Here is a 15,981-nt window from a genome sequence, read left to right on the forward strand (position 1 = left end):
AGGGATATTTTCCTCAGTTACAGGTATGATGTAAAAATCTTCAGGAGATACCTTGTCAAAATCAATCTATCTGTACTCTAAAACATTAGATCTTCTGTGTAACAACCTTTTTTAATGATTCTGTAACAGCAATCTGCAATTTGGAGTTTCAGCTACCAAGTGGTTTTGTGTGCCAAATGTATCAAATCTTTAAACAAACATTGAAAGATGACACCTTTTGAAGTGCTCCTTTTATAGCCTATCTAGTGAAGGAGTGTTTAACAGAGCAATGGCTTGTACACTAGGGAATGAGAAGTTTAATGGTTCATACATACTTTATTTGAAAAATATCAATAACCATTCACAAGACTCTTCTTGCATAAACTACATGAAAATTCCTATGTAAATGGTGCATAACTTCTTTATGATTCATGCAACGGGTTAGTTGGTGTTTTGTTGGGGCTTTTTACACTATTAAATTATTTTTAAAATTGTGACTTTACCTGCCAAGCTTAAGGCAAATTTCCATCAGTGATTAAATACATGTTTTATTCCCTACAATATTTTCAGTGACATAACTAGACCGGATGGAACACTCTTTTTCCCTTGTTATTAAAACTTGAAATAGTCACACTAAAGTACTCAATAACATCTCTTTGGTAGATTGTCTAATTCATTCAAGCAAATTCATAAGCCAGTAACAGAATTGTATTGTAAAAGCCTTGAATATTACTAAAATATATAAAAAACATATACAGAGGCACCTGATGATTTTCAGGTTTAGTAAACACCAGTGAAGTTAATGATGTTAAGCTATGACCAACAAGATCGCAGACCAGTGACTTAGACAATTAGGTGTCAAGTTAAACATGGAGCTTGCAATTTTATTTAACAGCTATTTATTTAACTATTTGTCAAATATTCATTTGTGTAAACAGTACCACTCTAGATTTCAAATTAACAAAAATGAACTGACATATGGAAGGTCTGAATTATTCTCAGATTTGACCTGCATAGCCAGAGTGAATTTTTTAAAACTAAGTGAAGATGTAATACCACGAACTTCCTAATCAGGACCAGTACTTGTGCAATTCTTTAATGTATATTAGAGCTTTCTAGAATGTGATTTACCCTGATGTTTCCCAATAAAAAGGAAACACCTGAAAACTAGATCTCTTGAAAAGGAAATTCAAAAAGGAAATTTCCTAAAAATTATAACCGGGAAGGGTGTGGTCAGAGAAAATTGTTAAATTTTTGTCCAATCATGTCCACTGCTATGCAAAGTGAAATGTTACCTGGTGTTGTCCCATAAAGCTTATGAACAGAGGATTTGATTGAAGATTTAATAAAATTAACACTACTTTCTTATTTTCCTCTTTTCTTCTTAATCTTCTCTTCAAGATGAAACTCATCAGCACTTGACAAAAACTGCAAATAACAGCCAGATGCAGGAGCTGGTTTTATCTTTTTGTGCAAGTATGTGGTGCTAATTAGTGCAAATTGATTAAACTTTAATTGCCTGATCCATGGCTAATTAATATTTATAAGATGAATGAGCAAGAAAACCAGACATTTATTAAAACACTTTAATGATTTTTCATATGTTTTGACAAAGCAAAGCAAGTAGATGTTATGAGTTTAGATGTGCCAGACATAAGTACAGTATTTCTTATGTTTTCTGACTATCAGCATAAGAAAATTAATCATTTTCCCCCATAAACTACATATGAAAGTAGTTTTTATCTTCCGTATAACATCACAGTACACTGTTCTAGTTTGTAGCACTCTCATGCCCCACGCAAGCAAATATTCAACTACATGAGATGGAATTTGTGTTTGGTACATTCTTTAAAATGGACTGAACTTAATTGAATATACTCTGATTGTTCTAGACATGTTTACCTCAGTTAAAAAATATTATGTTAACCCCAGTCTAACAATATGATGCTATGGTTATCAACAGATTATTTCTTGAGTTATGTTCTCATATCAGCTTCACTCAGCTGTTCTATATTCTTTGTCTTCTGAGCTGTCTATAGTCTAAAAGAGAAATAAATGAGGTGACAGTGGGAGGATCCAATTTTCTCTAGTTATATATACCCTACTACATAAAATATGAAAAATAAAGGAGCCCTAGTTTTGACCCATAATTGTTCATACTGTTTTATTGCTACCATTCTCCTGACCAATGTTTCAGCACATTTCTACATTTGGTTCAGATATGGTTTAATTGTTCGACCCTAAAAATGTAGCTAGTTAGGACTCAGTTCTCCTGTTCTGTAATATAAATGACACTTGAACACATAAGCAACAACAAAAATGTGTGACACGTCTGATAATTGAGCCAGAATAATCTTGATCAGGTTTTATTTGGTAGCATAGATGTCACCTTTACAGATCCAAAGAATAAACTCAGGCTCAACAAGTACCAACTCCTGATGGAACCTTTGGGCTACATTTGATCTAGTTAATACAATAATACTGTTTGTCTTTGCACAAAGAAATGAGCTAAGTTCATTGACATTGCTAAATAAAAGAGGGGGATCACTGACCATAGGACCATGTCATACAGACTGGCGTGCATCCACGCTGCTTAAAACTGTTCCCATCTGTAACCTATCTAGATGATATGTCCCAAACTGTGACAAGGAGAATAGTTAAGTAGTTATTCAGATGTTAACTGCTCTCTCCCAAGTTTCCTTTCAGTAGATTAGATATACTCAAGAAATCTCAGCAACTTTAAGACCAGGTCACCTCTGACATTCCTATACAATGAAATGTTAGAATTTTAAAACTTCTTGATGAAATTCTGTTTATTTTCATTTTCTTCTTTGACTTTTTTTTTTTTGACACAGAGAACTGATCATAGAATCATAGAATCATAGAATGGTAGGGGCTGGAAGGGACCTTTAGAGATCATCTAGTCCAGGCCCCCTGCAGAAGCAGGTTCACCTAGATCAGGTCACATAGGAACTATGCTAAAAATACTGAACTGAAAACTTTTCTATACTTTCTGCAAGCAGTTGGTAATTAATTTCAAATAATACAGTTTTGAAGCTCTTCTTCCCACCCAGTCATGCCACCCCACATACACTTTTCTTGATCCACTAAAAATTTAAACACATTTACCATGATCCAACTAGGTACTGCAAAAAAATCTCATCACAGAAATACAAAAATGTAATTATTTTAGAAAAATAAATATCACCTGGACTACTGAGTGATTTTCCATATATTACAATGTTATACTTTTAACTTTCACATTCAGAAATATTTTATAAATAGATATGTCTAACCGTTAGAGAAAGCATTTTAAATGGACAAATAAAGGTATTGCCTCATAGAGTAGTAACTATAAAAACATTGAAGTGCAAAAAATAATTCTTGCATTATATACTTGATGAATTCAGAAAGTTTCTGCTGGACTCAGTTCTAGCTATTGTTACATACTATAATTTTTTGTTAAGAAACTGAACTACAAAATTGATAGCATTTTCTGAGACACACACAAACAGGTGTACACATATTTGGAGGCTACATACAAAGAAGGAATCATGAATCACAGAAAGGTTGAAGTTGAAGGGGACCTCTGGCAATCATCTGATTCAACCTCTGTACTTAAGTAGAACCAGATAGAGACAGTTGCCCAGGACTGTGTCCAGATGGCTTTTGAACATCTCCAAGGATGGAGGTGTCACAGCTTCCTTGGACAACCTGTGCTGGTGCATGGTCACTCACACAAGTAAAAAAAGGTTTCCTTAATCTTAACTAGTGTAATAAGCACAGTAACATTTTCTTCTCATTCATACCACAGTGAATGATATGCACGAGTTTTCTTTCACTGACCTGTATAACATTTATATCCATACTAATCTGTATAGACTATTCAATATTTATAACTAAAATGCAAGAATACATTTGAACTTGTAATTCAGTGAAATTTTGTTTATCAAATGACAATTCCATGAAAGGCTATTGCCATTTGAATGAATAAAGATCCAGAAAAAACCCCGACAGACTAAATCCAAGTCTAAAGTTCCCAATCAGGTAAAATACTGCTGAAGTCTTGATCGGGGTTAGGATTCGAGTTTGCTCAGTACTGGTGTATCGTTCTAGTCAGATTCATCCAGCATGTCTCCTGATATTCACTCACTTTCTTACAGCTATCTCTCTGTGACTGTCACCTTCTACTTAGGGCTACACCTGATAAAGAATTAAATAGACAAATAGAGAGATGTGTAATTGTTCTGACTATAATTCACGTTGAATGGCTTTAATTCAGTTAGCTAAAGATAGATGACATTAGTATCTGAAGTATTTGTGTGGAATGACAAAATACCTATTGAGATTTGCAATACTCACTGAGATCTGTAAACTTTTGAAACACAGGACAGCTAAGGTCTCTAAAATAGTCCCAGATACTTAAGTTCATGTAACAGGATCTCATCTTCCTAATTCTAAATCATTCAAGTTGAGCAGTTCTCACTTACTGGATGCCCTACTTTCCTGTCTACACCTGCCCTGGTTAAGATTTTTAAAAAACCAAAAAATCAAAACCACAAAAACAACCTATTGCCCCCCAACCCTCCACAAACAGAAACACCAAAACAAATCACATTCAAAAAATTTAAAAAACATTTTCTCAGTCACTTCCTCAGGAATGGATTTAGTCCTGAATTCCAATTGAACGGAAGTTCCTGTGTGAAGCCATGAATCAGACACCTAAAATGAAAAGAGGCAGTTGAGATGTGTCTGCACTCTGCATTCTACTTTTTTGTAAGTTGGTTCTACTTATCCCTTGTACAGGCGTTTTCCTTAAGAGGTAAAGTTAAAGGCATCAATACATCTCACATTGTATGTAAAGAGACAGAAAAACTTTTGTGCTTTGAATTTCTTCTCCAACGATGTTTTAGCCCTTTGTCTGTGAAATATATAGGAGACATAGTATAGATGTTACAAATTACCTTGCTAAATATCTAAAGGTCAAGCACATGAAAGCAGAAGGAAACAAAGATGTTACTCTCTACTTCTTATCAGCATCCATGTCCAGCCCCTCTGTAGGAAGCAGGGCTGTGGTACATGTAACAGATGCTTTAGAAGACAAACATAAATCACAAATTACTCCCTTCTACTCTCCTTTAGTTTATATTGCTAAGAGAATGTAAAATAGTATGGAATATCTCTTTGGTTAGTTTGGATTAGCTGTTCCAGTCATATCTCCTCCCTGATCCTGACCACTCCCAGATTACTGGTGCAGATGGGGGAAGGAATGTTGGAGAGACAGTATTGATACTGTGCAAGTGGTAATCAAAACACTGATGTGCTATTCACACATTTCTAGCTACCAATAGAAGGCACAGCATTGTGAGGACTGCTATGGAAAATTGCCACTATCTCAGTCAGACCCAAGATGCTGCCAAACTGCCAAAGAAAAAAATCTGAGAGACCAATCCCTGACCCAGATCCCAGCAGAACCCACTTGCTTGTGTACACACTGCCTTATCTAGTCCTTTGTAGTGCAGAGATATCTAAAAGAAATGTAACTGAAGTGATCCAAACCATGTAGAAAGGATGGTCTAACATGATGGCTCTCAGTAGCATATATGTACCAAAGACAATGAGACCCATAAGAGAGAAACGTGTCTCTCTAATATTATTCTAAAATTACAGAAGTTGAATTTTTGAAGTATTGAATCATTTGGGCAGAGGTTTAGATAGATTAGTACTAAAATTTTTGCAAAATCAAAGCATCTTTTTCTCTGACTTTCTGCATGAAAAACAAAAAAAATGTATTCCTTCTCCTTCATTACATTTTCCTCTGCATACTTTATCAGTAGTAAATTCCCTTTAAGTAATTTCCCATCTCAAGCACTAAAATTATTGCAGCAGAAAAGTGTCCAGGAATAACATTTTGACCAACTGTTTTCAAATACAGATATATTTGATGCTGTTTTTGCAACATATCCATCCTGCAAAATTAGAACTGTGGTATAAACAGCTTTTCTGTGAGAAAGTCCCAGGGTTTTTTTGTTTTTTTTTTTTTAGTTTTGTTAAATTAGCTAAAAATCATAATGAACAAAATGGTATAAACAGGCATAGCACCATAGACATGAACAGAGCTATGCTTCATTATTCTGGATGGGGAATATCCTAAATACTGTTAATATCCACAAATACTAGACTTATTTCCCTGAAAGACTAGCTCTTGAAATATATTACTGTCTTCTATGATCATTTCTAACTATTTAATTAGCTGCAACCACAAATCCACACATTCAAATGTAATTAAATAATTCTTTAATCTATGGAGTTGTTATACAGTCTATAAACTAGGCCTACTTTATTTACCTAAACTTAGTCAGACAGAACAACTTTTCATGAAACAAATGTAGCCATTTAATTTAGGATTGCTTTCAGAAACACCTTAAATTTAAGTAAAATTTATATTCCCATAGTGGTACTTAGACTTTTTGTAGGGCATGGACTCTAGAATAAACTATCATCTCTTACATTCTGGTTTTCCTCACAACAGAGTTTCTTGTTTGTTCCAGAATCTAGCTGGTGAGAAAATTAATGTGTAGGGAGGAGGGATCAAGGCCCTGGAGTAAAATAGAAAGTAAATTAACTTGGCAGTTTCAGTTGTGACTACAGCTTTTCTACTACATTAAGGCACATGAAGAAGTGATCTTTGATGCTTAGGCAAAGAGATGCATAACAGTGGTGATAAAGACATTTTATATGTTATGCTAACTTGATCTCGCTTCAGTTTTTCTGTGCATTTTTAAGCCTATTTCCATATATTAGCAAATAAATTTTAGGTTAAATGAAGGTAATGTCTTTAATAAGACTGTCATTAGCTCATTGGTCTGCTTTTCTTAAATCTTGCATTTCTTAAATCTGTTAGCATATTTCAAGTGCTAGATGACCTGTGTCATCTAGGAATGGAAATGATAGTCTGTGTCTGAATGGATGGATGGAGAGAGAGAGAGAGAGAGAGAGAGAGAGAGAGAGAGAGAGAAATGTTCTAGTACTTCAGTGTAGAAGCTCTACATTTTTGGGTGGATTTCAGGCTGGGAGTTCTCTGCACTGGGACATCAGAATGCAGAAAGCACATCACTCAGCTATCCAGTAGGGAAATCATGGAGTGCCACTTTGAACCAAGCCAAGGGACAGAAAGAAATCTATCTTGCAGCATTCGCCAGATTCACTATGGTAGAAAAGAACAAAAGAGACAAAAATGAGAAGTCATGAAGATAAAAGTATAACTAGCAACTGTAACTTAATCTTCTTTATGAGCACATCCTCCACCCAGAATAGATTAATAACTAGTTAACTACACCAGAAGTTTGCCATTTTTCTTCCCATTCCTTCTTCAGCTCTACTTTCTACTTTAAGCATTACATGTTCAGCTGTGTTTGTCCACAAAAAGTTACTCAGGTAATGCTGGGAAGTTAGATGTTGCTGTTTGTTAGAAAATTCTGAGTGTTAGGACCAAACTCTGTCCTCAGACAAACAGGTACAACTCCCTTCCCAGTCAAGTATTGGGTTACACTAACATTGAGCTGAACTACAGGCAGAACTGGAGCTTGATCTTTTAAAGGACTCTTTAATAACTGTACTGATTAATTCAAAACTCTTCTATAGGTAAATCAATTACTGTGGTAAGCAAGTCTGCCGCTAGAACTATGAGCATGTTTATACTGAATGTAGTAAAATTAACTGACTGAAGATGCTTGGGGTTTTGTTGGGACTTTATTACTATTATTTTAAAGAAACAGAGTCAGAGATACGCAGAAAAATTGTAGACCACAGAGGTTTTGAGAAACAGCTATCACTTTAGCTACACTGGATTTTTTCATTTTTCTCAGAGATGTAACAATTAAATAGATCTAGAAAGAACTGGATATGAGGCCCTTGAGGTCATACTGGACGTGTTTTCGCAGTTTGCTCATGCTGAGCTAAAAAGCTGTTGTCTAAAGCAGTAGCAGCAGAAAGAAAATGCATTAAAAAAAAAAAAAAAAAAAAGAGCAGGCTCCTGTGAATTTATGAGGAGTGCATCACAAAGACAAATATTTCAGCCATGCAATTCCATTCGGCCTTTTCAGCTGTGTGTCCATAGCAAGTCAACGGCTAAATTGAAAAATCAATTCCAATTTAAATTATTGGAATAAAGAACACCAGGAGTCAGAGATAAAATGGCTTTGTTCTCTGAGATCCTTTTTAATTGGAAAGTTATTTCTTCAGGGTATTCTAATGGTTCTGAGGAAAGATTGCAAAACAAAGTTGATCGGCTGGGGGAAGGTTAATCACTAATGTGCTTTTCTTGCTGCACAGCAGCCTCCTGTTTTTATGACAGTCTCCATCATAAGCGAAAAGAGCCATGATTCTAAATCATTGTCTACATGTGACTGTAGTGTCTCTGTGTCTCCCTAAGAAATCCTATTATGAGTATTACTCTCACATATTCATAGCACTACAACTGCTATTCTGATCAGAATTTCTTTGCTTACAGATGTGTACATGGTTATTTGCTTAAACCTTCCATGATGTTGGGTGGTTTTGCTGAAGACTGATATGATTTTATAAGTATCAGGGATATTTTAAATAAAATACTGATAGCCCTATACATGGAAAGCATGCTCCCTTTGTTTCAGGACTACTGAAACAATAATGTAGGTGGACAATCAGCAGCTACAGTGAGAAAAAAATGAAGAGAAACTGTGATTACAGAGAGGAAATGAGATTATGTTGACACAGGGTGAGTGAGAAAGGAAAGACAAGACATGCTGGAAAGAAAAAAAAAAAAAGAGGATTAATAAACAATCATTATCTTTAAACTAAGGCAGAGCAGAAAGAAAAGCCTCGCTTCTTTTATAAGTCTCAAAAGCACAACCTAGAAATGTTATGGTTTAGTTATACCATCACTGTAACCTTTGCCCTGTAAGTAGGAAACTGTTTAGGGCATCTGTAGATTAGAAGCCTTAAATGGGCATTTAATTTGAAATTAATAAAACAGTTATGGTAAGTGTTAAGAAAAGTTACTGAGGTTTGCTTAGTATATTTAATTAGTGTAAAAGAGATAAATCTAGTTGCCATGTAATGAACTGAGAACTGCAGATACAGTAAATGTGTACTTACGTTCCTATTATTAATGCATTAAACTTGTAAGAATGTTTAGGAATTTAATTAGCATTTAATAAGATAGCTATAGCAAATTACAGTAGTTAGATGTTAAATGTAAATTAATATTTTTAGTATTTAATTGATATTAACTAATTAATTACTGTTTATTACATGGCAACTAGATTTATCTTTTATAGAGTTATTAAATCCAAATTAAAAGTTCTATTTTAAGTGGCCTCTACTCAATTAAAAAAATATAGTCTATGGGATTATCAAAGTTTACCTTTATGAAGGAATTGGATGAGCTTGGGGTATTAAATCTGAAACATAAATTATATAGCATATAAGGAGATTAAGTATCTTCACAGAGGAGAAATATTATTCACATGGATAATCCCAAGAAAATTAAATTATTCAGAAGAGTAAAGAACTATTGTGGAAGTATTCCCTGAATTAGACAACAGAAAGGAGGAAGATTGCAAAAAAAAAAAACAAGTTTTGGCACATCAGAAAAAAAACAGTTCTTTCATTCCATATAAGAGGAGTTTAATGATCTTAAACTTAAACTGAAACTTAAACTTAAACTTAAACTTAAACTTATGATCTTAAACTCAGTATGTGACCTCCTTTGTGAGTTGAAAATCCTTCAAGTGCTTGCCCAGACGTGGACATATGCAAAGCTTTGACGTGTCTAGCACGTAAATCTGACCAGAATGCCTCAGATAAAGTCCACAGAAGGTCTAGGCAATGGTCATGCTCTGAGAACATCTAAAATGGCAAAAGTATTAGGACTTTCAGGAAGGATTTGCTTTAGCTCCTGAGCTTTATGTTATTCAGTTATGAAATGAGGAATAAACTGAATTACATTTGCAGAAAAATCTCATGTTGAACAAAAAATATATTTAAAAATATTTATTACTCAATATTTTAGTATGTTCTTCCAGATAATAACTAAAGATACAAAATTAAACTAAAGAAAGATCTCTGTGGGGTCTCTATATCTTAAGAATGGAAGACAGTTGCAAAAATGTTACACTCTGATTTTTTTGTTACATTTATCACTATCTTTTTAATCTTTAAGAGCTTTCTTGTCAAGCTACTTTGATCTTTTAGATTTTTTTTTCATTTTTCCTTATTAGTAGAATAAAAATTTCTTGTAATTTAACCTTAGTACTTTTTATATGTCAGTATATCTTTTATAGACAAATTATATCACTTCTCATTGCCATTACCTCAGTATAAATAAAAACCCAATCTTACTCAAATCATCAGCTAAACACAAACGAATTTGAGTAGGCCAAGGATTTTGACTGTTCCTTAACTTTCCACTTTTAAAAATTCTGTATTATTGTAACTGACTGCACTTACACTACAGTTTTTTACAAACCACTTCATTGTCCACTTAATCTCTGTTTAAGTATCTGGACAAATACTATTTTCATAATCTTTTCTATTAATATTTCTTTGATGACAAAGGCTCTATTTTCCAAATAACCCTTCTGTCTGAATCATGACACTGTCCTCTACACACCTATCTCAGGAACATCTTTGGTGATTCATGGCTGGATGTACTTGTCACCCACCAGATGGCTGCATAGTTAAAGTTTCCCATGAGTACAGTGCTTTGAGATTTCAAGCTCCGTGATAGTTGGTCCAGGAATTTTTCAAACTTGCTCTCTTCAGGTCTTCAGGGTGTATAGCAGATGCTACTACAGTTTACTTATTTGAGTGGTAACATACCTTTTCCATTATCTCACTGTCCTAACTGGTTTAGCAAATATTTTAGATCTATACCTCTAATGCAGAGTACATAGGGTTTAAATGATAGGGTGATATATCTGCTAGTGTGTGAAAACAAGTCTTCAAAACTCAAATTTCTACTCCTTTTACTGGAAAATTACATTCTATTGGCTGAAAACAAAACCAAATCACCTGAAAAAAAAAAAAAAAGAAAAATAGATCCATCTCAACTAAACTCCAGACCAAACACAGAAAACACAACAACAAAGTGAGAACATACAGATTGATTTAATTAAAAAAAAAAAGAAATATCCAACTGCATTGTTTCTTCAGTTACCTTATGCTTAATAATCCCCTAAATCCCACTGAATTTAATGAGAAAAAAAAAATATTTTCCAGGACCTACATGGGGAAGGTATGAAATTAATTTGTTTCTGACAATATTTATGTCCTTTGAATATTTTTTTGTTGTCCTTTCCATTTGCAAACATTTTTTACTCCTATTTCACCTTTTAGCTTTGCAGCAAATTGGCAACTTGTTTCTGTCATGATTTTCACAAATGTATGCATTTATACTATATATGTACATATGAATGAACACATATATGTACCTATATTTATCTTTGTGTCTGACAAGTTCTTTAGTAAAAAATGGGGACAAATAGGCAAATCAGTCGCTGTTCAGACACTGTGGTTATAGAAAACTGGGTTTTCAGCATGCTTGCATGTAAGGATGCATACCTTTCCAATCAGTTACTTTTTCTTCCTCATCAGTATTGGTTAACATTTGACAAGAGTCCAGACCAAATCTTCTTCTAACAATATTCTTAATGTGATATGACTGTACAAAGCCATGTACACTGTATTTAACTCAGAGAGTCAGAGGATGTATGTGCCTGAGGTTACGAAGTGTAGCAACTCATAATTACATTCTATGTTGATTGCTCTGTTTAGAATGACAGGTGTTTGAGGAAGCAAATATATATATTTTCTTGGATTTGTTTTAAATTGAAACTTGGAAAAATTTAGGAGAGACTGTAAGATCTTAATTTCTTCAAAATACTATTGACATGTTAAAAGTAAAAGCTGAAAACATTTAAAATTAATTCTTTAAAAGCTTTTTGGATTGTATCACCATCAACATGCAATGCAAACCTAGAGATGACAATCCCACCTGAATCATGCTACAGTTAATATGTACTTGCTAATATAATTTATCAAGCATTCTAAATTCATATGACACAATTGTATGGCATTCAGTCTGAAAAAGTTCATCAAGAGTTGTAAGTAAAACTGAATTAATGCATTATAGACTCTTTCCATGCAGTGTTTTCCTCTATCTGTCTCCTTAAACCATTTCACACTGAATGGTTTCCTGCGTGCTCTGTTGCAGATTTATTCTTCTCTTGATGCATGCATGTAACTCCCCATTAATGTTAGTAGGAATGAGATTTACGTATGTGCACTGAGAAGAGAACAGACCCCATGGTATTTTATTCGCCTATACAGGATTATAGCCTCTGAGGATAGATTTGATTTTTTTGTTGTTAGCAAAAAAGCAGCTTGACAAGTAGCTTTTTGATTGATAATACACTGGGACTCATAATTTATATAATCTTACACCTGCTACTGAACATAAAGGTCACTTTAAAGGTGTGAGTTGTGTGTGCTGGGGCAGAGCATAAACTAGAGGGTCAGTTTTCAGCAGTTACTGTATGACAGAGAAACAGACAAAAACTCCTACCAATGCTGATAAAATAGAGAATAGCATGGTAAGTGTTGTAATTAACAAGAAGTTTCCAGAATTTGACATTGTGAGCAAGTGTCATTCCCTAGGTTATTACAGAGGGAATTAGAGTGGCCTTTCACTGTCAAACTGATATATACCATTGGAGCATTGCTGAGGAACAAGTACAATTTGTGATGTCTTTTCAACATTTAAACATCTGCTGAATTCCATCTCTTTCTGATATCTGAAAATAGATACCATCTCAAAAGGTTTCTATCTGGGATGTTGAGTGGATTCAATATTTCATCATTTTTTCTGCTTTTTTTAAAAAAATAGCTCTACTGTGTATATAAAAACTCTTTCCTACACAGCATCAGTAGGGCATTCTTATGGCTTAAATATTTTTGTGGGGAGACTGGCTTTATGAAATGTATTCCTGTAATAAAACACTGTATATAATCATTTTTCTAAAGAATCTTGTTCATAAATTTGCATTTATTCTTGCTTTTTTTCTTTTTTTTTTTTCTAATATCCCTGCAAATGTATAAGGAGGTAACTAACATCTGTACAAAGAATTATTTGTTACTGGATAGGATCCAAATTATTAACCTTCTTGTTCTAACCTTCGTCTCCTGCTGCTACAGAAGGGAACTGTGCTTTAAAGGTAGGGGGATATTCATCCTGTGAGTTCTTCAGTCAAACATTACCAATATGTGTACTAACCAATTCTGTCATTCTGTCATTCTAATTATTGTATCTTCACCATTTGCTGTAATTAGTAATTATATAATAGATAGGGTTAATTTCACTTCAACTTTCATCTAAGAAATAGTGCAAAGCCTGAAAAAAGTCAATAAGAACTTCTTAATTGTCTGTGTGTGCTTTGATCAGCTTTCTCCAAGCTCTGAATATGACACAGTATTGCAAATGTTGGGTGATTTTGACTCCAGTATTGATGATTAGGACTTCCAAAACAATTTTGGATTTCCAATCCATGCTGGTGTATCTATTGAATTCCTCCAAGTGACTGGCTGGCTGTTGTCTCTATTTGAGTCATTTTTTTGGGTCAAAATCCAAGGCTTAGAATTTGGAAGTAATATCTACAACATGGAGTGTTCACTGTCTCCTGTTACGAGAGAACATATTTCTCTTTTCACAGTGGGGAAACGGTTACAAGAAATGACTTCTGACATTAATGGAACAGGGAAAAAAATTCACTTTCTATGAAAATAACTGCTTTTAGGCCTAGCTTTGTCTTCATAGATCACTATGGTTTACAAATGACCTACAATAAATTAAGTAGACAACTCCATGATGGGGAGGAAGTCTTGGCAACACTGATTAGTTGTGGCAATTATTTTAGAGATTTATGCAGTGTTGCCAGAACCTTCTCTGTCTTTAACATTTTATCTGCAATACCTTGTTATGACAAAAATGAGAAACATATAACTAAAAACTAAAAATAATTTTGTAACATGGAAATTATCAGCCCATCTTTAACTAATGAGGTGATGAAAACCACTTTCTTCACAAATAGACTCTTTTAATACTATTTTATAAAGTTTATTGCATTGTCTTAAGAAGTAACAGTGACTAACACCATAGAAGATTCATGCAGAACTGCAAATGAAGCTAATCTGAAGCAGTATGGCAATATTTTTGTTCATATGTACACAGTTAGAGTTTAAGTTGATATTATTCCACTTAGTTTGCCAAAAGATATTTGTTTTCCTTCCTGATGTTAATTAAATTAAGTTAAAAACTTGCTATTATTTTCTCTGCTGAATGGCACAAGCTTTTATGTGTCATAGACAATATGCACCAAAACCTGCCATTTGCTTACTGTTCAATATTGGTCAGAGTAATTTAAATTTTACCCTAATTTGACAAAAGAATTGTAAAATACAGTAACATCAATAATCTTTAATGGCTTTCCAGGCAAAGTAGCAGAGATGGATATTTTTATTTATCTAACTAAACCTTCATTAATCACTCAATAAAATGGCTAAATAAAATACTATTTATGTATCTTTGTCATTTGGGATGTATGTCCACGTATAACATCATTTTTGCCTGCTACTACATATTAAGAGAAGGATACAATTGATTCAGCAAAGACCAGAGGAATTTTTCATGGAAGTTCAAATATAATACCATATTTTATCTTTGAGGATATTTTTTGAGAGAAAGCTTTCTATTTCTTAGTGGTAGAGCATGAGAGAAAGTGTTTAACACTAGCATCGTTAATTCTCCGACTGACGATCCAAACTTTTGTTTATGATGAAAGTTATTATTCGTTATAATAATGCAAAATAAAGAACGGCAGCAACAACTAAACTACTTAGAGCATTGAATAATGACTTCATGTTTTCTAGAAAATAAAAAAATGCTGCAATCATTAACCAAGGTCAAAGTCATATAAATACATTGCAGATCCCAAAAGCTCAGGAAATAAAACAACAGTTTGAGGAGATCATGGGATAAGATATAGCAATCTGTTAACAGTTTAAATTGAAAGATTTCTAGTAATGGGTTTACTTTTTATTTATTTTTTTAAAAAATTTTTTAAAAAGATGATTTTTTTTATTTCAACTACAGTGCAAAGCATGTCTGTTGAGATTTTTTTTTATAAACTGTCTTAGAAAACACAACAGTGATCATATTATATTGCAGAATAATCAGAGAATCACTGAGGATGGAAGGGACCTCTTGAGATCATTCAGTCCAATTTGGCACAATGCATTATTCCTCCCTAAGTGCAAGACATTGCATTTCACTTTAACTCCTAACATTCCTGTCTACCTGATTCTTCAGTCTGTCCAGGTACCTCTGAATGACAGCACATATAGACAGGTCATTAATGAAGAGGTTGAATTATATCAGCCCCAACATCAATCCCCAGTATGCACAACTAGTAACTAGTTTCTAGCTAGGCTTTATGACTCCAGTTATAACCCTCTGACCCCAGCCTTTAAGCCAGTGTTCTGTCCACCTCACTGTTCACACATCTAACCTATAGTTTTCCGTTCATCTATAAGATTATTATGGGCTACCTAATCCTTAATAAATGCCTTATTAAAGTCAATGTAAACAATACCCCTCACCCCTCTTCCTTCATCTACCAAGCTAGTTACCTCATTGTGGAAGACTGTCAGGTTGATTTCCCCTTCATAAATCCATGTGGACTGCTCCCAGTCATCTTCTTGTCCTTCATGTGCCTGGAATTGGTTTCCAGAATTGGTTCCCCCATCTCTTTCTCAAAGACTGAGGTGAGGTTGACCAGACTTTAGCTCCCTGCATCTTCCTTCTTGTCTTTCTTGAAGGTGGGACTGACGTTTGGTTTCTTCCTGTCCTCAGGAATCTTCCCCAGTTATCTTGACCTTTCAAAGATAATCAAGTGTGGCCTCACA

Source organism: Colius striatus, chromosome 1 (assembly GCF_028858725.1).
Source record: "Colius striatus isolate bColStr4 chromosome 1, bColStr4.1.hap1, whole genome shotgun sequence".
Lineage (NCBI taxonomy): Eukaryota > Metazoa > Chordata > Aves > Coliiformes > Coliidae > Colius > Colius striatus.